This window comes from Pseudophryne corroboree, chromosome 9, assembly GCF_028390025.1.
Source record: "Pseudophryne corroboree isolate aPseCor3 chromosome 9, aPseCor3.hap2, whole genome shotgun sequence".
NCBI classification, from domain to species: domain Eukaryota; kingdom Metazoa; phylum Chordata; class Amphibia; order Anura; family Myobatrachidae; genus Pseudophryne; species Pseudophryne corroboree.
Genome location: NC_086452.1, coordinates 289,743,144 through 289,768,633, shown reverse-complemented (window position 1 = coordinate 289,768,633; position 25,490 = coordinate 289,743,144). Strand labels below are relative to the sequence as shown.

Below are 25,490 nucleotides of genomic sequence, written 5' to 3'. Positions count from 1 at the left end.
AATAGGGAAGAGGTCCGCAACCTCTTCATGATCACAGGAGCAGACATCATCCTCTATTCTGCCACATCCACCGCATGACGCTGGGACTCTCTTGCGGAGTCCACACCGGTGGGGCCACATCTAAAAACTCTTCAGTCAGTCCTGGAATGGACCTGGACCCGTGGGTTTTACGAATAGTGTAGGGTACATACTGGAGTTTCCAGACGTTTCCCCTCCCCAATTTTTCAAATTAAAGATTCTCCTCCGGACGGGGAGGTAGTATGCGACACAATACTAAGGTTGTATTAGGATCAGGTCATTGACCTGGTTTTCCCCTGTCACAACAGGGAGAAGGTTTTTATTCAAGCCTCTTCGTGGTCCAGACGGCTCGGTCAGACCAATCCTAAATCTGAAATCCCTCATTTTCTATTAAAGAAATTCAAATCCAAGATTGAATCTCTCAGGGCAGTGATCTCCAATCTAAAAAAAAATAAAAAATTTCCATAAAGAACCTCCGCATTAGGCTTGCCTGAGCTTTGCAATTCAGGGGTGTTATTACCAATTTCAGACGTTGCCATGGGTCTGTCCACGGCTCCAAGGATTTTCACCAGGGTGATGGTGGTAATGATGCTTCTCCGTCACTAGTAAGGAGTCACAGTTATCCCGTACTGGGACGGTCCCCTGATAACGGCGAGTTCAAGGAACCAGTTGGTGCAAAACGTTGCAGTCTCCCTAACAGTTCTTCAACAACAGGGTTAGCTCCTGAACTTGCCAGAATCACTGTTGGTCCGTACGACGCGGTTGTCTGTTTTGGGAATAAGACTAGACACAGAACTACAAGGAGTTTTGTTCTTCCAGTGGAAAAGGCTCTGGAGATCCAGAGTCTGGTCAAACAAATTCCGAGACCAGCAAGAGTGTCACTTCATCAATACATTCAGTTGCTGGAAAAGATGGTTGCGGCCTACGAGGCCACTCAATTTGGCAGGTTCAATGCCAGGGTGTTACAGAGGGACCTGTTGGACAAGGGGTCCGGTTCCCACCTACACTTACACCGGAGGATAATCCTGTCTTCCAAGACCAGAATCTCACTCCTGTGGTGGCTGCGCAGTTCTCACCTCCTAGAGGGGCGCAGGGTCGGGATCCAGGACTGGATCCTAGTGACCACGGATGCAAGCCTCCGAAGCTTGTGGGCAGTCACTCAAAAGGAAAACTTCCAAGGAAGGTGGTCAAGTTAGGAAACTGATCACCACATTAACGGTCTAGAGTTAAGGGCCGTTTACAACGATTTTCTACAATGAAAAACAGAACAGCAATGGCAGAAGCCACAAGGATTTTCTGCGGGGTGGAAAAACATACAAGCGTTTTGTCAGTAATGTTCGTTCCAGGAGTGGACGACTGGGAAGCAGACTTCCTCAGCAGACGATCTCCATCCAGGAGAGGGGATACCTCTTCCAAGTAGTCTTCGAAGACATGTCATTGGGATTTCTTCAAGTAGGAATGATGTCATCTCGTCTCAACAAGAAGCTTCAGAGTTCCAGGTCAAGGGGCCCTTAAACAGGAACAGTGAAGGCACTGGTGACACCGTGGGTGTTTTCAGTCGGTATATGTATTCCCTACGTTTTCTCTCGTTCCAAAAAGTTCTGGGTTCATAAAAAGGAAATTCGGGCGAGCCTCATGGTCCCAGACTGGCCAAGGAGAGCTTGGTATCCAGATCTCAGGAATTACTCATAGGAGATCCCTGGCCTTTTCCTTTGCGCGAGGACCTTTGGCGGCAGGGGCCATGCGTGTACTAGGACTTACCGCGGCTACGTTTGACGACATGGTGGTTGAACACCAGATCTTAGTCCGTAAGGGTAGTTCCCACACTTATTCAGATTAGAAAAGGGGTAACGTCTAAGCATTATTACCGTTTTGGGGAAAATAAGTTTCTTGGTGTGAATCCAAGAAGACGCCTACGGTAGAGTTTTCAGCAATCAAAATTGGCCTTATCGGTTTTCTTTCAGAATCAATTGGACTCCCTTTCAGAAGTTCAGACTGTCGTGAAGAGAGTGTTGCACATCCAACCTCATTTTGTGCCCCAGTGGCACCAGGGGATCTTAATGGGGTGTTGCAGTTCCTTCAATCACATTGGTTCGAACCTTTACGTAAGGCGGACTGAATCTCCTCACTGGTAAAGTGGTCATCAGGTTGGCCTTGGCATACACAAGGCGAGTGTCTGAGTTAGCGGTCTGACCTCACAAGAGACCTTATTTGATCTTCCATGAAGATAGAGCAGAGTTGGAAACTCGTCAATAATTTCTACCGAAGGTGGTTTCTTCTTTCCACATATACCAACCTATGGTGGTGCCTGTGGCTATGGACGCCTTCGCTGAATAAAGTCTCTGCATGTGGTCAGAGTTTTGAAAATTTATGGCGCCAGGACGGCTCCGTTTAGGAACACAGCCTCTGTTTGTCCTGTTTGCTCCCAGCAAGATTGGGTGTCCTGCTTCCAAGCAGACAGTTGCGCGCTGGATCTGTGGTATGATTCAGTATGCTCATCTCACGGCAGGATTGCCGTTACCGAAATAGGTGAAGGCCCATTCTACTAGAAAGGTGGGTTCGTCCGGGGCGGTTGACCGGGGAGTCTCGGCATTGCAACTTTGCCGAGCAGCTATCTAGAAAAAAAATTGGGCTATGTTTTACAGTTTTAATACCTTCGCCGAGGTTGACCTCACGTTTGGTCATTCAGGTACTGCAGAGTCGTCCGCACTCTCCCGCCCGTTCTAGCGCTTTGGTATAACCCCATGGTTCTTGAAGTGACCCCAGCATCCTCTAGGACGTATGAGAAAATAGGATTTTAATACCTACCGGTAAATCCTTTTCTCTTAGTCCGTAGAGGATGCTGGGCGCCCGTCCCAGTGCGTACTCTATCTGCAGTTATTGGTTGTGGTTACACACAGGTTGTGTTACATTTTGCATATGGCTGCAAATTCTTCATGCCGTTGGCTTGTGTTCTGTTGAATGCCACGTTCTGCGGCATGCTTGAGGTGTGAGCTGGTAAGATGCTCACCGTGGTTTAACAATAAATCCTTTCCTAGAAATGTCTGTCTCCCTGGGCACAATTCCTTAAACTGGAGTCTGGAGGAGGGGCATAGAGGGAGGAGCCAGGTCACACCATTTGAAAGTCTGAAAGTGCCCATGTCTCCTGCGGATCCCGTCTATAGCCCATGGTTCTTGAACTGACCCCAGCATCCTCTACGGACTAAGAGAAAAGGATTTACCGTTAGGTGTTAAAATCCTATTTATTTATTTTTTGTGGCTTTAATAGATATCTTAAATGCACTGACAAATTCGCTACAACAACTTCCTGCTGGTGTCGCAACAACAGTTACCTTCATGTAAACAGTGGTGTTATGGCGGGCGCCAACTGGATGTAATAGCAGATCCATACTAACAATCCACGGCTGTGGCCGGAGCATGGGGAGAAGGTAAGGCATCTGTATCCGGTTAGCGGTCGTCCACCTTGGGTGCACCAGCGCTAGACCTCAAGGATCATAGGTGCTGGGGATTAATGAGACTGCGATCCCTGGTGGGGATTTCAGCAGTAGGGAGTAAGGCGCTCCCCCAGTCACCCCTCCCCCCCAGTTCATGACCAGTTTCCCGTCATGAACTGCATTACCCGCTTCCGTCTGAGACGCATTGAGTATAAGTATAACGTGGTGCTTTTGTAGTCGCTATGCGGCTGTGTTTACTAGTGCGTCTGTTATTGATAGCCGTTTTTCAGTGGCAATATTGAATATGGAAGCCGGGTTCTAGTCTACCTGTATCCCGGTCTCCGGAGGCAGGTGATACAGCACTGATTTCCTACCTACCTCTGTGTATTGCGTAGTTGAATTACTGCCTTATGCAAATGAGAATCAGTGTACATATATTGCTGTATTATTCAATGAGCGTCTAAATACACTAGTCTCCCTGTATCCCGCTCCCTGGAGCTAGGTAATACAGTATTATGTTTCCTACCTACCTTAGGGTATTGTGTAGTTGAAAATATGCCCATTTTGCTTATATATTCTCATGCATTGTATGTGACTGTTATGCTAGTGCTGCTGTCTGACTTTAAAAACCTTTTTTTCTATCCGACTTTCTTTCTACCCTTTACTTGTTTCAGGACCCTCAATGCTGCTGCAAGCAGGGTAGGTTCTGATTGTCCTTCACTTAAAATATACATAAATGGAGGCTGTCACATTTACTGCGTATTGTTACACTGTTGTGTGAGTAATATATTTCCTCTCGAGACAAGGGTAACGATGCAATGTACGCACCCACTTTATTATCATGTCTGTCCTGTAAAGCAGGGTTAACCTCTCAGGGCTTGGTGCAGGACGGGTTGTGTGCTAACTGTTATAAGTTCATGAGTAGCCTCAAGCTTGGGAAACAGCCAGCCTTAGGCCAGGAACCTGATATAGCACAAGAACCCGGTTGGGCATCTTTTGCGCAGGTTTTAGTGAACATAGCGGATCGCTTAGCGGTTCTTGCTAGATCTCCAGGTTTGGGGTAACCACAAAACCCTTCTGAATTTATGCAACAGGCCCCATGGATGAATGTGCTGTCACACTCAGTCCAAGATTTGGCCCAGACCTCAGCTTCCTTTCAGCAATTGTTACAGGCAGACAGGCCCACGGATTTGAAACCAGACAGATGGGGGTGCCACCTTCACTAGCTACACAGTTGTCAGAATCCGAGAATACTTCAGATGAAGTTGAATCCTCTCTCCCTGAGTCTGCCTCAAGAGAAGAGGAACACCATACCTCAGTAGATATACCGGAGTTAATTTGTGCAGTAAAATCTATATTGTCAAGGGAAGATGTGGTAAAGCCTGTACTAAAGGCTAAAGCTCAAATCTTTAAACGTCCAAAAATGGTAAAAACTTAATTTCTCTGACGTCCTAGTGGATGCTGGGACTCCGTAAGGACCATGGGGATATAGCGGCTCCGCAGGAGACAGGGCACAATAATAAAAGCTTTAGGATCAGGTGGTGTGCACTGGCTCCTCCCCCTATGACCCTCCTCCAAGCCTCAGTTAGATTTTTGTGCCCGACGAGAAGGGTGCAATCTAGGTGGCTCTCCTGAGCTGCTTAGAATAAAAGTTTAAGTTAGGTTTTTTATTTTCAGTGAGTCCTGCTGGCAACAGGCTCACTGCTACGAGGGACTTAGGGGAGAGAAGTAAACTCACCTGCGTGCAGGATGGATTTGCTTCTTAGGCTACTGGACACCATTAGCTCCAGAGGGATCGAACACAGGCCCAGCCATGGAGTCCGGTCCCGGAGCCGTGCCGCCGACCCCCCTTGCAGATGCCGAAGTTGAAGAGGTCCAGAAACAGGCGGCAGAAGACTTTCAGTCTTCATAAGGTAGCGCACAGCACTGCAGCTGTGCGCCATTGTTGTCAGCACACTTCACCAACAGTCACCAACTGTCACTGAGGGTGCAGGGCGCTGGGGGGGGCGCCCTGGGCAGCAATGTATAATACCTTTTTATGGCTAAAATACATCACATATAGCCCTTGAGGCTATATGGATGTATTTAACCCCTGCCAGATCTTACAAACTCCGGGAGAAGAGCCCGCCGAAAAGGGGGCGGGGCCTATTCTCCTCAGCACACGGCGCCATTTTCCTGCTCAGCTCTGCTGTGAGGAAGGCTCCCAGGCTCTCCCCTGCACTGCACTACAGAAACAGGGCTAAAACAGAGAGGGGGGGCACTTATTTGGCGATATGATTACATATATAAAAATGCTATAAGGGAAAACACTTGTATAAGGGGTTGTCCCTGTATAATTATAGCGTTTTTGGTGTGTGCTGGCAAACTCTCCCTCTGTCTCCCCAAAGGGCTAGTGGGGTCCTGTCCTCTATCAGAGCATTCCCTGTGTGTGTGCTGTGTGTCGGTACGTGTGTGTCGACATGTAGGAGGACGATGTTGGTGAGGAGGCGGAGCAAATTGCCTGTATTGGTGATGTCACTCTCTAGGGAGTCGACACTGGAATGGATGGCTTATTTAGGAATTACGTGATAATGTCAACACGCTGCAAGGTCGGTTGACGACATGAGACGGCCGGTAAACAAATTAGTACCTGTCCAGGCGTCTCAGACACCGTCAGGGGCTTGTAAAAACGCCCATTTACCTCAGTCGGTCGACACAGACACGGACTCCAGTGTCGACGGTGAAGAAACAAACGTATTTTCCTTTAGGGCCACACGTTACATGTTAAGGGCAATGAAGGAGGTGTTACATATTTCTGATACTACAAGTACCACAAATAAGGGTATTATGTAGGGTGTGAATAAACTACCTGTAGTTTTTCCTGAATCAGATAAATTAAATGAAGTGTGTGATGATATGTGGGTTTCCTCCGATAGAAAATTATTGGCGGTATACCTTTTCCCGCCAGAAGTTAGGGCGAGTTGGGAAACACACCTTAGGGTGGATAAGGCGCTCACACGCTTATAAAAACAAGTGGCGTTACCGTCTCCAGATACGGCAGCCCTCAAGGAGCCAGCTGATAGGAAGCTGAAAAATATCCTAAAAGTATATACACACATACTGGTGTTATACTACGACAAGCAATCGCCTCAGTCTGGATGTGCAGCGCTGAGGGGGCTTGGTCGGATTTCCTGACTGAAAATATTGATACCCTTGACAGGGACAAGATTTTATTTACTATAGAGCATTTTAAGGATGCATTTCTATATATGCGAGATGCGCAGAGGGATATTTGCATTCTGGCATCAAGAGTAAATGTGATGTCCATATCTGCCAGACGAAGACACGACAGTGGTCAGGTGATGCAGATTCCAGACGGCACATGGAAGTATTGCCGTATAAAGGGGCGGTCCATCGGACCTGGTGGCCATGGCAACAGCTGAAAAATCCACCTTTTGTTACCCCAAGTCACATCTCAGCAGAAAAGGACACAGTCTTTTCAGTCTCAGTCCTTTCGTTCCCATAAGGGCAGGCGGGCAAAAGGGCCAGTCATATCTGCCCAGGGTAGAGGAAAGGGAAGAAGACTGCAGCAGGCAGCCCATTCCCAGGAACAGAAGCCCTCCACAGCTTCTGCCAAGTCCGCAGCATGACGCTGGGGCCGTACAAGCGGACTCAGGTGCGGTAGGGGGTCATCTCAAGAGTTTCAGCACGCAGTGGGCTCACTCACAAGTGGACTCCTGGATCCTACACGTAGTATCCCAGGTGTACATTGGAAATTCGAGACGTCTCCCCCTCACAAGTTCCTGAAGTCTGCTTTACCAACGTCTCCCTCCGACAGGGAGGCAGTATTGGGAACAATTCACAGGCTGTATTCCCAGCAGGTGATAATCAAAGTACCCCTTCTACAACAAGGGAAGGGGTATTATTCCACACTATATTGTGGTACTGAAGCCAGACGGCTCGGTGAGATCTGAAATATTTGAACACTTACATACAAGCGTTCAAATCAAGATGGAGTCACTCAGAGCAGTGATAGCGAACCAGGAAGAAGGGGACGATATGGTGTCACTGGATATCAGGGACGCTTACCTACATGTCCAAATTTGCCCTTCTCACCAAGGGTACCTCATGTTCGTGGTACAGAACTGTCACTATCAGTTCAGACGCTGCCGTTTGGATTGTCCACGGCACCCCGGGTCTTTACCAAGGTAATGGCCGAAATGATGATTCTTCTTAAAAGAAATATGGACGCTTTCCTGATAAGGGCAAGGTCCAGAGAACAGTTGGAGGTCGGAGTAGCACTATCTTAAGTAGTTCTACGACAGCACGAGTGGATTCTAAATATTCCAAAATCGCAGTTTTTTTCCGACGACACGTCTACTGTTCCTAGGGATGATTCTGGACACAGTCCAGAAAAGGATGTTTTCTCCCGGAGAAGAAAGCCAGGGAGTTATCCGAGCTAGTCAGGAACCTCCTAAAACCAGGAAAAGTATCAGTGCATCATTGCACAAGGATCCTGTGAAAAGTGGTGGTTTCTTACAAAGCGATCCCATTCGGTAGATTTCACGCAAGAACCTTTCCGTGGGATCTGCTGGAAAAATGGTCCGGATCGCATCTTCAGATGCATCAGCGGATAACCCTGTCTCCAAGGACAAGGGTGTTTCTTCTGCGGTGGCTGCAGAGTGCTCATCTATGAAAGGGCCGCAGATTCGGCATTCAGGACTGGGTCCTGGTGACCACGGATGCCAGCCTGAGTGGCTGGGGAGCAGTCACACAAGGAAAAAATTTCCAGAGAGTGTGATCAAGTCTGGAGACTTCTCTCCACATAAATATACTGGAGCTAAGGGCAATTTACAATGCTCTAAGCTTAGCAAGACCTCTGCTTCAAGGTCAGCCGGTATTGATCCAGTGGGACAACATCACGGCAGTCGCCCACGTAAACAGACAGGGCGGCACAAGAAGCAGGAGGGAAATGGCAGAAATTGCAAGGATTCTTCGCTGGGCGAAAAATCATGTGATAACACTCTCAGCAGTGTTCATTCCGGGAGTGGAAAACTGGGAAGCAGACTTCCTCAGCAGGCATGACCTCCACCCGGGAGAGTGGGGACTTCATCGGGAAGTCTTCCACATGATTGTAAACCGTTGGGAAAAACCAAAGGTGGACATGATGGCGTCCCGCCTGAACAAAAAACTAGACAGATATTGCGCCAGGTCAAGGGACCCTCAGGCAATAGCGGTGGACGCTCTGGTAACACTGTGGGTGTACCAGTCAGAGTATGTGTTCCCTCCTATGCCTCTCATACCAAAAGTACTGAGAATCATAAGAGGGAGATGAGTAAGAACGATACTCGTGGTTCCGGATTGGCCAAGAAGGACTTGGTACCCGAAACTTCAAGAGATGTTCACGGAAGACCCGTGGCCTCTACCTTTAAGAAAGGACCTGCTCCAGCAGGGGCCTTGTCTGTTCCAAGACTTACCGCGGCCGCGTTTGACGGCATGGCGGTTGAACGCCGGATCCTGAAAGGGCAATCCAGATGAAGTCATCCCTACCCTGGTCGAAGACAGGAAGGATGTAACCGCAAAACATTTTCACCGCATTTGGCGAAGATATGTTGCGTGGTGTGAGGCCAAGAAGGCCCCTACAGAGGAATTCCAACTGGGTCGTTTCCTACATTTCCTGAAAACAGGACTGTCTATGGGCCTAAAATTAGGGTCCATTAAGGTTCAAATTTCGGCCCTGTCGAATTTCTTCCAGAAAGAACTGGCTTTAGTGCCTGACGTTCAGATGTTTGTAAAAGGGGTACTGCATATACAGCCTCCTTTTGTGCCCCAGTGGCACCTTGGGATCTCAATGTTGTTTTGAGTTTCCTAAAGTCACATTGGTTTGAACCACTCACCACTGTGGACTTAGCATCGTCACCTTCCATGTGAGATATTTTATTAGCCCTGGCTTCAGCCAGGCGTGTGTCAGAATTGGCGGCTTTATCATATATAAAGCCCTTACTTAATTTTTCATTCTGACAGGGCAGAATTGAGGACTCGTCCTCAATTTCTCCTTAAGGTGTTTTCTGTTTTTCACATGAACCAACCTATTGTGGTACCTGCGGGTACTAGGGACTTGGAGGACTCCAAGTTACTTGACGTTGTAAGGGCCCTGAAAAATATGTTTCCAGGACGGCTGGAGTCAGAAAATCTGACTCGCTGTTTAGCCTGTATGCACCCAACAAGATGGGTGCTCCTGCTTCTAAGCAGACGATTGCTCGCGGGATTTGTAATGCAATTCAGTTTATACATTCTGTGGCAGGCCTGCCACAGCCAAAATCTGTAAAAGCCCATTCCAAAAGGAAGGGGGCTCATCTTGGGCGACTGCCCGAGGGGTCTCGGCTTTACAACTTTGCCGAGCAGTTACTTGGTCAGGGGCAAACACGTTTGCAAAATTCTACAAATTTGATACCCTGGCTGAGGAGGACATGGAGTTCTCTCATTCGGTGCTGCAGGGTCATCCGCACTCTCCCGCCCGTTTGGGAGCTTTGGTATAATCCCCATGGTCCTTACGGAGTCCCAGCATCCACTAGGACGTCAGAGAAAATAAGATTTTACTTACCGATAAATCTATTTCTCGTAGTCCGTAGTGGATGCTGGGCGCCCATCCCAAGTGCGGATTGTCTGCAATACTTGTACATAGTTATTGTTACAAAAATCGGGTTATTCTTGTTGTGAGCCGTCTTTTCAGAGGCTCCTTCGTTGTTATCATACTGTTAACTGGGTTCAGATCACAGGTTGTACGGTGTGATTGGTGTAGCTGGTATGAGTCTTACCCGGGTTTCAATATCCTTCCTTATTATGCACGCTCGTCCGGGCACAGTATCCTAACTGAGGCTTGGAGGAGGGTCATAGGGGGAGGAGCCAGTGCACACCACCTGATCCTAAAGCTTTTATTATTGTGCCCTGTCTCCTGCGGAGCCGCTATATCCCCATGGTCCTTACGGAGTCCCAGCATCCACTACGGACTACGAGAAATAGATTTATCGGTAAGTAAAATCTTATTTTATCAACACGGATCAGCTGACGGAAATTATACAAGAGGCATACACCCAGTAAGAAGTTTAAAATACCAAAGAAATTGTTTTTTTACTATCCTCACCGACCTGTGGACTATGTTAAAAGGGAAGTCCCTCCCAAGGTAGATGCTCGCATAGTGCGACTGGTGCGCAAATCTACACTACCTCTCTGCCTTCAACATCGTTAAATTATACGATTGACAGATTGATAGTTCTCTTAAGACGGTATTCTCCCTAACAGTGGCAAGTACAAGACCAGTAATCGCCACAGCATGGGTGGCAAAACCTGTAATAGGCTGGGCAGAAGCCCTGGAAAGTGATATCTCTATGCATGGAACGAGAGAACAGTTATCCCATATAGCTAATAATAAGCATGCAGCTGCATAGATGGAAGAAACAGCCCTAGACATGGGTAAGTTAGCTTCTCAAGCTTCAGCTTCCCCAGTAGCAGCTCGTAGAGCAGTATGGCTACTTTCGTGGAAGGCTGATACGGAATCCAAATAGGTATTGGAGTCCTTACCTTTGGAAATATTCTGTTTTGAACAGTGTTGGACAATATCCTAATGTCTGAAACAAACGCAAAAAAACTGGGTTTCCATCGACATCTAAAATCAAAACCTAAATTTCCTGCTTTTTGGACCTTTCTGCCACAAGGTAAAGCAAAAGGAAAGGCATATATCAAAGAGTCTCAAACAAGTAAAGCTGTCAAGTCCAGAGCCAAACAGGCTTGGTAGGCTAGGCGCCCGACTTCGAAACCAGAAGACAAGTCTTCTCCCTGACGGCACGGGCCTCCACCCGGGGAATCCTAGGGTGGGAGTCCGACTTCTTCTTCTTTAATTTGGACAGGTCTGGCAGCAGTCCACCACAAATACCTGGGTGCAAGATGCAGTGTATCACGGGTACGCTTTTTCCTTCAAAAAACGCCCCCCCCCCCAAAAAAAAACAAAAACAAAACACAATTATTTTGTACCAGTCCACCGCCAGGTACAACAAAGACAACAAAGGACAGGGCTTTACTAGAGGCAGTTCAGAAGTTGCTACACTCAGGAGTGATAATACCAGTTCCTTCAGCGGTGTTCCTGGTTCAGAAACCAAATGGGTCTCACCGACCCATTCTCAATCTCTGAACAAACCTATTTGGGTGCCTCTATTTGCATATGGAAGCATTACGAACCGTTATCCTGGCTATGGAGCCGAGGGATTTCATGGTGTCATCCAAGGTGCATATCTACCTGTACCAATAGCACCTGCTCATCAGTGCTATCTCAGGTTCGCAATCCTCCAACAGCATTTTCACTTTTAGGCTCTACCCTTTGGGCTTGCCACAGCTCCAAGGGTAGTTAACAAAATTATGGTGGCGATGGCAGCACACCTACGTCTAAAATATAGGGGGTAATTCTGAGTTGATTGCAGCAGGAACTTTGTTAGCAGTTGGGCAAAACCATGTGCACTGCAGGGGAGGCAGATATAACATGTGCAGAGAGAGTTAGATTTGGGTGGATTATTTTGTTTCTGTGCAGGGTAAATACTGTCTGCTTTATTTTTACCCTGCAATTTAGATTGCAGATTGAACACCCCCCACCCAAATCTAACTCTCTCTGCACATGTTATATCTGCCTCCCCTGCAGTGCACATGGTCTTGCCCAACTGCTAACAAAGTTCCTGCTGCGATCAACTCAGAATTACCCCCCATAGTCCCCTGACAAAATTTAAAATAAACTGTTAAATATCAGTATAAAGTTGAGCGGCAGTGATAGTGGGAGTAGTAATCCTGTATTAAAGTCCTATACTAGTCGGTAATGGTATGATCTAGTGGCACCTACGTGTGTTAGCTTACTTAACCTGAATGGTCTGTGCACTAGCATTACAGCATTCTATTTAATGATTATGGTCCTTGTCCGAAAGGGGGTATCACATAGAATGATACAAGGGATGGCCAGTCACAGGATACAGATAAGAGTGACAGGATGAATCTGCTGTCATTGTTACACCGGAGTGTCTCCAAAGCTCCGACCTACTACACTGGATATTCCCAGGTGGTCTCCCGCCTGGTACTGACTCGGCCCTAATACTGTATAGCTTCCAAGATCGGACGAGATTGGGCACATGCAGTATGGTGTGGTAGTAGGTCAAGGAGTCCCTAATAAACTTTTTTCTCCAGAATCATTGATGAGATTTCATAGAAAGTATATGGAAGGTATAAAGTGGGATCTGCTGTTGTGTTAGACAGTAAACTGTGCCTACCAGTTGAAAAACTGCCGTAGGTGGAGAGTATACTGAATCACCAATGAGAGTCCCTGAAGGGTAGGCAAGGGGATGGATATAGGGAGACGAGGCTTGTAGGTAATAGGAGATATCTTATTGCAATTCTGACCACTTCTAAGCCTGTATTGATTTAGCTGTGTTTTGTTAATTTGGACAGAGACAATCCGTTCAGTATTTCTGTACCGCTGTTGTACCAGTTAAATGATAAAGTAGGGCTATGTGGCCTGGTCAAGAGGTGGCCAAAAAGCTGGTTACAGTCACAAGACTATGAGCTGTACAGGCAGAAGCCTATAATCATAAAAATGGTAACAGGTTGGTAGAAGCCTGCTATCAGCTCTGCTCTTGAGAGATCCAGGACAAAGTGGTTAAGAAGGCTGGTTGCCAGATGTTAATTTGTTACTAGGATAGTAAGAAGCTGTCATGTAGAGATACAATAACAATATCAATCGGATACATTTCTCCAACAGAGTACTGCATAAGCAACATATGGCTATTCACACAAAGAAACACATGTATAATCATGCCACAGCACCCATTACACAGTCCTATTAATTACTCAGATGATACATGAGTCAAAGGAGTCAGGAAGGGGTTAATAGTCATATTGAATGATATACCTACAAGCTTTATACTGATATCAGTATATTTTAATTTTCTAAGGGGACTATATTTTAAATGCATTGAATAAAAGTGAAGTTTTATATCACAACAATAATACAGACTATACATGTCTTTCCCTTAAGAGTGCACCAACAAAAAGTCTTCTTTTTTCTCCTTTGTTGTATCACTAGTTGTACATTGACTTTTGGTGTACCACCAGCTGCATAAATAGTGGCTAATAAGTCACACAATTTAGCGAATGCTGGTCTTTTTCCTATCCAATTTATTCAGACTGGTGTGGAGTCACACCTACTTTTTATGAGCTCGCCTACGTCATCAGGGATTAAGAATTTTCCCACATCTAGACGACCTGCTAATTCTGGCACAATCCCAGGAAACTTTTCACTGCATCTACAAGTGACAGTACCCTGCCTACAGGCCAGGGAAGTGCAGTCAGGGGAGGCAGTGCCTCCCCTGTCATTACTGATTAAAATAATTTCTCTGACGTCCTAGTGGATGCTGGGAACTCCGTAAGGACCATGGGGAATAGCGGGCTCCGAAGGAGACTGGGCACTCTAAGAAAGAATTAGAACTACCTGGTGTGCACTGGCTCCTCCCTCTATGCCCCTCCTCCAGACCTCAGTTAGAATCTGTGCCCGGCTCGAGCTGGATGCACACTAGGGGCTCTCCTGAGCTTCTAGAAAAGAAAGTATATTTAGGTTTTTTATTTTCAGAGAGATCTGCTGGCAACAGACTCACTGCTACGAGGGACTTAGGGGAGAGAAGCGAACCTACCTGCTTGCAGCTAGCTTGGGCTTCTAGGCTACTGGACACCATTAGCTCCAGAGGGATCGAACACAGGCCCAGCCTCGGTCGTCCGGAGCCGCGCCGCCGTCCCCCTTGCAGAGCCAGAAGCAAGAAGAACGTCCAGGAAATCGGCGGCTGAAGACTCCGGTCTTCATTAAGGTAGCGCACAGCACTGCAGCTGTGCGCCATTGCTCCCCATGCACACCTCACACTCCGGTCACTGATGGGTGCAGGGCGCTGGGGGGGGGGGCGCCCTGGGCTGCAATAAGATTACCTTACATTGGCAAAAAATACACATAATATAGTCATTAAGACTATATATGTGTAAAATCCCCTGCCATATATCCATAAAAAAAGCGGGAGAAGTCCGCCGTGAAGGGGGCGGGGCTATCTCCCTCAGCACACTGGCGCCATTTCCTCTCACAGCTCCGCTGGAAGGACGCTCCCCAGGCTCTCCCCTGCAGTTTCCAGGCTCAATAGGGTAAAAAAGAGAGGGGGGGCACTAAATTTAGGCGCAAATACTATATATATAGCTGCTATAGATTAATTAAGTGCAGTCTAGCAAGGAGAATGATTGACTCAATGAAGCTTGACCTTTTTTATAAAGAAAAATATTTTATAAAACAGTTAATGACACAGAGCAAAGTATATAAGACAAACAGTACATATATATAACAGTATAAAAACCGGAGGTTTTCACCTCTTGCAAGTGTAAACAGAAACACTGTATCTAACTTTTATGAACGTGCTGTTTAAACAGCATACAATGTATCTAAAATGCAGATCAGATATCTTAAGTGAAGGAGGCTCTTTACAGAGAGCAAGAATTGATTCTGACACTGGCGTCCCAGTGTGGAATCATATAAAATGTCCACAGATGGCTCCACAATATAAAATTATTAGAAGCAAAGCAAACAGTAATAATTACCCCCGTGCTGATTCCTGAGATGTAATGCAGAGTCCTGTATGCATTTGCACGAGGAGAATGTAAAGATTTGTAGTTGCTGCCACAATGGTAATTAGAGGACAGACTTGCTGGAATACTTATTCTCCGTTGTAATAGCCGTCAGTTGACCATCAAATGATGACATATAGGGAGTTTCCCAGCAAGGGACGTGATCCGTATGGCTATCGGTAACAGCATGAAACGGCAAAGCCGTTGATGGCTGGCGCCGCACTGGTCTCACAGCGGAGATCCGTCTATATCCAGCTGATCGCAGCGGGATTCTGATGTAGAAATGCCATTAGCAACTGGACTCCCCTTTCTACGAGTTCAGTGCAGTGGATATCTGTTACTCCACAGACGGGCTCCTACCATCTCGGTCCTGATACTCCGGTTCCGTCCACATCTAAGCCAAGTGACCTACAGGAATCATACCTCCGCAGTGAGGTTAAAGGGAGTCCAGTTGCTAACGGCATTTCTACATCAGAATCCCGCTGCGATCAGCTGGATATAGACGGATCTCCGCTGTGAGACCAGTGCGGCGCCAGCCATCAGCGGCTTTGCCGTTTCATGCTGTTACCGATAGCCATACGGATCACGTCCCTTGCTGGGAAACTCCCTATATGTCATCATCTGATGGTCAACTGACGGCTATTACAACGGAGAATAAGTATTCCAGCAAGTCTGTCCTCTAATTACCATTGTGGCAGCAACTACAAATCTTTACATTCTCCTCGTGCAAATGCATACAGGACTCTGCATTACATCTCAGGAATCAGCACGGGGGTAATTATTACTGTTTGCTTTGCTTCTAATAATTTTATATTGTGGAGCCATCTGTGGACATTTTATATGATTCCACACTGGGACGCCAGTGTCAGAATCAATTGTTGCTCTCTGTAAAGAGCCTCCTTCACTTAAGATATCTGATCTGCATTTTAGATACATTGTATGCTGTTTAAACAGCACGTTCATAAAAGTTAGATACAGTGTTTCTGTTTACACTTGCAAGAGGTGAAAACCTCCGGTTTTTATACTGTTATATATATGTACTGTTTGTCTTATATACTTTGTTCTGTGTCATTAACTGTTTTATAAAATATTTTTCTTTATAAAAAAGGTCAAGCTTCATTGAGTTAATCATTCTCCTTGCTAGACTGCACTTAATTAATCAATTAATTAATTCCAAGTGATTTTTGGTGCGCAGAGCATTTCTTCCTTCTTTGTACTTCAATTAGTTGTTCAGCCTAACCAGCTGTTTTGCTCAGCAGCCCTAAAGGTCACGATTTTTACTGATCACCATCTGGTAAATTATTACCATACATTGCATTTCAGCGCCAGATATATATACAGTTTGAGATTTATCTCTAGCTGTATGTACATATAGCTGCTATAGGGTTAAATCACTCATTATAGTGTACATCCCTGTGATTTATAGCGCTGTGGTGTGTGCTGGCATACTCTCTCTCTGTCTCCCCAAAGGACTTTGTGGGGTCCTGTCCTCAGTCAGAGCATTCCCTGTGTGTGTGTGCGGAGTGTCGATACGGCTGTGTCGACATGTTTGATGAGGAGGCTTATGTGGAGGCGAAGCAGGTGCCGATAAATGTGATGTCACCCCCTGTGGGGTCGACACCTGAGTGGATGGATATGTGGAAGGAATTACGTGACAGTGTCAACTCCTTACATAAGAGGTTTGATGACATAGCAGATGTGGGACAGCCGGCTTCTCAGTCCGTGCCTGCCCAGGCGTCTCAAAAGCCATCAGAGGCTCAAAAACGCCCGCTACCTCAGATGGCAGACAGAGATGTCGACACGGATACTGACTCCAGTGTCGACGACGATGAGACTAGTGTACATTCCAATAGGGCCATCCGTTACATGATTACGGCAATGAAAAATGTGTTGCACATTTCTGACATTAACCCTGGTACCACAAAAAAGGGTATTATGTTTGGGGAGAAAAAGCAACCTGTGGTTTTTCCCCCTTCTGAAGAGTTAAATGAAGTGTGCGATGAAGCGTGGGTTTCCCCCGATAAGAAACTGGTAATTTCCAAAAAGTTACTAAGGGCGTACCCTTTCCCGCCAGAGGATAGGATACGCTGGGAGACATCCCCTAGGGTGGATAAAGCGCTCACACGCTTGTCAAAGAAGGTGGCACTACCGTCTCCGGATACGGCCGCCCTAAAGGTGCCTGCGGATAGAAAGCAGGAGGCTATCCTGAAGTCTGTATATACACACTCAGGTATTATACTGAGACCGGCTATTGCTTCAGCATGGATGTGCAGTGCTGCAGCTGCGTGGTCAGATTCCCTGTCTGATAACATTAATACCCTTGACAGGGACACTATATTGCTAACTGTAGAGCATATAAAAGACGTAGTCTTATACATGAGAGATGCACAGAGGGATATTTGCCAACTGGCATCTAGAATAAATGCAATGTCCATTTCTGCCAGGAGAGTATTGTGGACTCGGCAGTGGACAGGTGATGCAGATTCTAAAAGGCACATGGAGGTTTTGCCTTACAAGGGTGAGGAATTGTTTGGGGATGGTCTCTCGGACCTCGTTTCCACAGCGACGGCTGGGAAGTCGACATTTTTACCCCATGTTCCCTCACAGCTTAAGAAAGCACCGTATTATCAGGTACAGTCCTTTCGGCCCCAGAAAGGCAAGCGGGTTAAAGGCGCGTCCTTTCTGCCCGAAGGCAGAGGTAGGGGGAAAAAGCTGCACCAAACAGCAAGTTCCCAGGAACGAAAGTCCTCTCCCGCTTCCTCTAAGTCCACCGCATGACGCTGGGGCTCCACAGGTGGAGCCAGGTGCGGTGGGGGCCCGTCTCCGGAACTTCAGCGACCAGTGGGTTCGCTCACGGGTGGATCCCTGGATTCTACAAGTGGTATCTCAGGGGTACAAGCTGGAATTCGAGACGTCTCCCCCTCGCCGTTTCCTCAAATCAGCCTTGCCAACTACTCCCCCAGACAGGGAGGCGGTGCTGGAGGAGATTCACAAGCTGTACTCCCAGCAGGTGATAACCAAAGTACCCCTCCTTCAACAGGGACGGGGTTACTATTCCACAATGTTTGTGGTACCGAAACCGGACGGTTCGGTGAGACCCATTTTAAATTTGAAATCCTTGAACACTTATATAAGAAGGTTCAAGTTCAAAATGGAGTCACTCAGGGCGGTTAGTGCAAGCCTGGACGAAGGGGATTACATAGTATCACTGGACATCAAGGATGCTTACCTGCATGTCCCCATTTACCCTCCTCAACAGGAGTACCTCAGATTTGTGGTACAGGACTGTCATTACCAATTCCAGACGTTGCCGTTTGGTCTGTCCACGGCACCGAGGGTATTTACCAAGGTAATGGCCGAAATGATGATACTCCTTCGAAAAAAGGGAGTTATAATTATCCCGTACTTGGACGATCTCCTTATAAAGGCGAGGTCCAGGGAACAGTTGTTGATCGGAGTAGCACTAGCTCGGGAAGTGCTACAACAGCACGGCTGGATCCTGAATATTCCAAAGTCGCAGCTGGTTCCTACAACGCGTCTACTGTTCCTGGGGATGGTTCTGGACACAGAACAGAAAAAGGTGTTTCTCCCGGAGGAGAAGGCCAAGGAGTTGTCATCTCTAGTCAGAGACCTCCTAAAACCAAAACAGGTGTCGGTGCACCACTGCACACGAGTCCTGGGAAAGATGGTAGCTTCTTACGAAGCAATTCCATTCGGAAGGTTCCATGCAAGGATCTTTCAGTGGGATCTGTTGGACAAGTGGTCCGGATCGCATCTTCAGATGCATCGGCTGATAACCCTGTCTCCAAGGACCAGGGTGTCGCTGTTGTGGTGGCTGCAGAGTGCTCATCTTCTAGAGGGCCGCAGATTCGGCATACAGGACTGGGTCCTGGTGACCACGGATGCCAGCCTTCGAGGTTGGGGGGCAGTCACACAGGGAAGAAACTTCCAAGGACTATGGACGAGTCAGGAGACATCCCTACACATAAATATTCTGGAACTAAGGGCCATTTACAATGCCCTAAGTCAGGCAAGACCCCTGCTTCAACACCAGCCGGTGCTGATCCAGACACCGTGGGTGTACCAGTCGGTTTATGTGTTCCCTCCTCTGCCTCTCATACCCAAGGTACTGAGAATAATAAGAAGGAGAGGAGTAAGAACTATACTTGTGGTTCCGGATTGGCCAAGAAGAGCTTGGTACCCAGAACTTCAAGAAACGATCTCAGAGGACCCATGGCCTCTGCCGCTCAGACAGGACCTGCTACAGCAAGGGCCCTGTCTGTTCCAAGACTTACCGCGGCTGCGTTTGACGGCATGGCGGTTGAACACCGGATCCTAAAAGAAAAGGGCATTCCGGAGGAAGTCATTCCTACGCTGATTAAAGCTAGGAAAGATGTGACCGTAAGACATTATCACCGCATATGGCGAAAATATGTTTCTTGGTGTGAGGCCAGGAAGGCCCCAATGGAGGAATTTCAGCTTGGTCGATTTCTGCACTTCCTACAGTCAGGAGTGACTATGGGCCTAAAATTGGGTTCCATTAAGGTCCAGATCTCGGCTCTGTCGATTTTCTTCCAAAAAGAACTGGCTTCACTGCCTGAAGTTCAGACTTTTGTTAAAGGAGTGCTGCATATTCATCCCCCTTTTGTGCCTCCAGTGGCACCGTGGGATCTCAACGTGGTGTTGGATTTCCTAAAGTCGCATTGGTTTGAGCCACTTAAAACCGTGGAGCTAAAATACCTCACGTGGAAAGTGGTCATGCTGTTGGCCTTGGCGTCGGCCAGGCGTGTATCAGAATTGGCGGCTTTGTCATGTGAAAGCCCTTATCTGATTTTTCATATGGATAGGGCGGAATTGAGGACTCGTTCCCAATTCCTTCCTAAGGTGGTTTCAGCTTTTCATGTGAACCAACCTATTGTGGTGCCTGCGGCTACTCGGGACTTGGAGGATTCCAAGTTACTGGACGTAGTCAGGGCCCTGAAAATATATGTTTCCAGGATGGCTGGAGTCAGGAAAACTGACTCGCTATTTATCCTGTATGCACCCAACAAGCTGGGTGCTCCTGCTTCTAAGCAGACTATTGCTCGCTGGATCTGTAGCACGATTCAACTTGCACATTCTGCGGCTGGACTGCCGCATCCTAAATCTGTAAAAGCCCATTCCACGAGGAAAGTGGGCTCTTCTTGGGCGGCTGCCCGAGGGGTCTCGGCTTTACAACTTTGCCGAGCTGCTACTTGGTCGGGTTCAAACACATTTGCAAAATTCTACAAGTTTGATACCCTGGCTGAGGAGGACCTTGAGTTTGCTCATTCGGTGCTGCAGAGTCATCCGCACTCTCCCGCCCGTTTGGGAGCTTTGGTATAATCCCCATGGTCCTTACGGAGTTCCCAGCATCCACTAGGACGTCAGAGAAAATAAGAATTTACTCACCGGTAATTCTATTTCTCGTAGTCCGTAGTGGATGCTGGGCGCCCATCCCATGTGCGGATTGTCTGCAATACTTGTATATAGTTATTGCCTAACTAAAGGGTTATTGTTATGAGCCATCTGTTCGTGAGGCTCAGTTGTTGTTCATACTGTTAACTGGGTATAGTATCACGAGTTGTACGGTGTGATTGGTGTGGCTGGTATGAGTCTTACCCGGGATTCCAAATCCCTTCCTTATTGTGTCAGCTCTTCCGGGCACAGTTTCCCTAACTGAGGTCTGGAGGAGGGGCATAGAGGGAGGAGCCAGTGCACACCAGGTAGTCCTAATTCTTTCGTAGAGTGCCCAGTCTCCTTCGGAGCCCGCTATTCCCCATGGTCCTTACGGAGTTCCCAGCATCCACTACGGACTACGAGAAATAGAATTACCGGTGAGTAAATTCTTATTATAAAGAAGATACTTATGACACATATTCTGTGTCATAAGTATTTGCTTTATATTATCCTAATCATCCGAGTCCTGTGTAAAAGTGTTTGGGCGGCACCGATCGTGGTGCCTCCCTGTCAGATAGGGAAAGGTATGGGGAGCGGGGGGCGGGCATGGGCGGGGCCTAGCAATGGGCATTAAAAGCCCATTGAAAAATAATGGGAAAGAGGCACCATTAGTGGTGCCGCTTTCACACAGGGACGTGCTTTCAACCCATGAAAGCACGTCCCTGTCAGTGGGGCCACAGTGATTGGCCAGCGGATCCGTCACTGGATCCTATGTCAATCACTGTTGTGGGCGCGGCGGAGGTGCTGGCGGCGTGGGTGCGGGCGGCGTGAGTGCGGGCGGCGGTGCAGAGTTTGAGCAGCGGAGCGGTAACCCATTTCAAAAATGGCGCCTCAGCGTCATTTTTTAAATTGAAGATGGCCGCCGCGAGCCAATCACGGCTCGCCGCGTCATCGCTCCGCCCCCTCTGGCTGACTTATATAAGTCAGCGCGAGGGAGCAGCTGTCAGTCCGACGGCGGAGGAGGAGCGGAGAAGAGCTCCTGAAGGTTAAAGACGCCGGAAGTCCTGGATGGGCGGCGGCTATGCAAAAGAGCTTTAAGGCCGCCGCCTCCCAGGTGAAGACGTCAGAGGAATACGCTGGAAGCCCTGGGGAGGTGGCGCCCCCCCAGGTGGAGACGCCTGAAGCCCTGGGGAAGCGGCGGCCATGCAAAAGAGCTTAAAGGCCGCCGCCCTCAGGTGAAGACCCTGTGCAATAAAACTTATTTTTTAAGAATGTGTGGTGTTTTTATTTTAATATTTTCTTTAGAGGTGGACTACAGGTGCCAGCGGGCCCATTATGTCCGGGCATGCTGGCACTTGTGGTTCTCCAAGTGCCAGCATGCTGGGGCAGGCTTGCTGGGATCTGTAGGCCACCTGTAAAGAACAATTTTAACAATGAACCCCGCACCCACCGCCACCAGGGGTGCGGGGCATAGCACTGGGCTATCAGCCCAGTGCTGGTTATTGCTTGGGAGGGGGACCCCATGTTTATTTTTTGGGGTCCCCACTTCCGAGGAATTCCATCCTTGGGCTGACTAGCTTGGGGGGGGGGGGGGGGTAGGTAATGCTATGGCAGGGGGACCCCATACCGAGTGGCTCCCCTGCGAGGGCATTACCCCCCCCCCCCCCCCGGCTGGTTCTGCCTGGTGCTGGTTTTACGAATAGGGGGGGGGGGCTACGCTTCCGCCCCCTCTATGGGGGGGGGGGGAATGTTAGCTGATTGTGCCTCCCCAGCCACTGACCTCACCGCACGCCACTGGTCCACATAACCTGTTCTCAAATTGTGCAAAGTTTAATTTGGTGTGCCGTGAAAAATATGACAAAGAGGCACTGTGTGTGGTTTTTTGCTTAATATTTTACTCAATTTGCTTCTTTTTCACACTAAAAATAATGGCTGGCCCTGACCAAATAGGTTCCCAAGGCAATAATTTTTGGGTGCCCCCACTATGTCCTCAGGCCTACCAACTGAGCCTACTGCCCAAAACCTAGAAGGTTTATGGTGGTAATGAGTAAAAGGCCATACATCCCTAGCTCTGCCAACATTGGTGGTACCCTTTGTGCTTGCCCTTCACCACAGTGCTTCATATCTCCCAACATTTGCAGATGCCCAGGAGAGACTCAATGGCACGCCTGGCCAAAAAAGGGGCATGGTCTATGTAAATGGGGGGGGGGCTTCACAGGAGTTTTTCATCACTATGGAGGCATGGCCAGAGCTCTGTGCTGGCATGACCTCAGTACCTCTGACTCCCGTGAATAGACACTGTGCGCATGCGAGTGACAAAGCCTCCTAACTGCCCCCCCACTGCGGGACACTGCGGCCCATGGGTGGGACAGTCCCAAAAAAGGGACTGTTCCGCGAAAATTGGGACAGTTGGGAGGTATGGTGCTTAACTTTGCTCCTCAGCTTGCCAAGTGAGGGATCCTCTCTTGATTCTCGGTGCTGACTTGTAGGTGTAGCTTGTCTATCCGAGTATGATGAGAGGTTCAGCATCTGTGTATGCAACCACTTTCACTGACATGCCCGTGGCATTCCCATAACATGTTCAAAAGACAGACCACCTCTGTGTGTGACCCAACATCTCCCACCCACCTCCAAGGAGCACCTACTACATTTTCAAAACAGCTCTCCATGCATGAGTCTGAAATTGCAACTGCTACTCTGTATGGACACAATTGGGCACCATGAATCTTATAAGACTTAGGGGTCTATTTACGAAGCCTTGAAGAGAGATAAAGTACCAACCAACCAGATCCTAACTGTCATTTTTCAAACACAGCCTGTGACATGGCAGTTAGGACCTGATTGGCTGGTACTTTATCTCCAGCCACTTTATCTCCATCCAAGGCCTAGCAAATAGACCCCTTAATCTTATAGACTGTAGTTGATAAATGTTATCTCAATGCTGATTGGTTGCCATGGGAACTCCTCCACTGGACCACTTCTCCACTCTTTTCACTGCTTCATACGTCTACCCCACAGTACTTTAACATCTATACTCTTCTTGTTTTTGGGTCATATGATATATTAGGGTGCATAAGGGGCATGCGAAAGACTTGTCTAATAGTGTGGGAGGTGTGAATGTCATGTGAAATAATTTTGGAGCAAAATGCAATGGTGGAACTCAGGTACTTTTGATGATAGCCCTGCATTTCTTGATTTAAAAAAGGTGCTTTGGCATTTTATGTCCTGTTCTATTAATGGTATTGGAAATAATGTAAAACAAATTGAATTTAATGTCTTGCTGCTTAAGAAACTATTAAAGTTGGGGCCTCAGAAATTAATCCCTGACTGATACGAAAGGGCCCATTTATCATTGAAAAACACCTGTTTTAAGGGGTTAACTGCAAAAATTTGTATTCCACTAATTGCATCAATGAGGGACTGCAGTAGGTGTCTTCGATACCTCCAGTGATCCATCCATTCCCACAGACCGCTGCAACCTCCGTAGGCTTCTATGGGGGTTGTGATGCTGCCAGATTTACCGACTTCGCTGCAGCTACCACCATCTGAAGATGGCGGTAGCCCATCACAATTTGCATAGTTAGCTGGTAGAAAGGCTCTGGTAGTGGCCTCCATGCATGTGCAGTCAATGGGATCATGCATGCGCAGTAGCCCTGGCATCACCCAGAGCACATCACAACGTCATCCCTAAGGGTACTCTTTAATACATCCCGCCATTAGAATCACTAATATTGTGCCCAGATTGCATTGCATATACCATTCTTGATAAATGGACCCCTAGGCCCCAATTTACATACCTTTTATATTGTATTCATTTCACCCTATTGTATCCCTTATTAATAAAAATAATAATATTAAAATGTAGCATTATAAGTCTGGCATTATGGTAACAGTGCTGAGATAAATCATGTTCTCATGTACATGCAGCATTTATCATACCTCCCAATATGACCCTCTCCAGGAGGGACAGAATGCTCTGCTCCTGCATACCTCCCAACTGTCCCGATTTCAGCGGGACAGTCCCGCTATTCGGACACTGTCCCTCCCTGCACGCGCACAGCATCTATTCAATGCAGGGAGGGGAGCAGGTGAAAAATGTTCGCAGCACAGCGATTAAGTGAAAAAGCGGCACTTCTGCTCATGCGTATGCGGCGCAGTGCGCACGTGTGACGTACTTTCACAACGACCAATGTATTTTTACACAAGGTCTAGCAAAGCTTTTCAGTCGCAATGGCAGATGCAGAGTGATTGGCAGGAAAGGGTATCAACTGACTGTTTTCAGGGAGTGTTAAAAAAAACACAGGCGTGCCAGAAAAAACGCAGGCGGGGCTGGGCGAATGCAGGGCATGTTTGTGACGTCAAATCCGGAACTGAATGGTCTGAAGTGATCGCAAGCGCTGAGTAGGTCTGGAGCTACTCTAAAACTGCACAATTATTGTTTGTAGTCGCTCTGCGATCCTTTCATTCGCACTTCTGCTAAGCTAAAATACACTCCCAGAGGGTGGCAGCTTAGCGTTTGCACGATTGCTAAAAACTGCTAGCGAGCGATCAACTCGGAATGACCCCCTCTGTTTGCAATTTATATATCATGCTTATATTATATTTAAACATTGGTGGGCAGTGGTGCCAGTAATATATACAATGCTGGCCTGTGCCAGCAATGTATATATTACTGGCTAAAATAAAAAGCAATCAACAAACATTGGTGGCCAGTGGTATATACAATGTATATAACCTAGGGGAACACAGCGACTCACTGATATCGCTGCTTTGAAGATCCGTGCTGCTCTGCGTCTGGAGGGAGCACTGAGCAGGAGGTAGAAGCGGGACCGCGACGCGGCGTCTAGCAGGTGGGGCTTGGGGTGAGTACAGGGCGGGTCCGCCGGACAGATTATGGTTCTTCTTCCAGCCATCATCGCTCGCCGCTGTACACACTGAGCAATGATGGCTGGA

The 25,490-nt window shown here is 47.7% G+C and overlaps 1 pseudogene; it reads right to left on the bottom strand.

Moving 5' to 3' along the window:
- Positions 1-12,503: 12,503 nt before the first annotated feature.
- Positions 12,504-12,622, bottom strand: LOC134964862 (5S ribosomal RNA; annotated as a pseudogene).
- Positions 12,623-25,490: the final 12,868 nt, after the last annotated feature.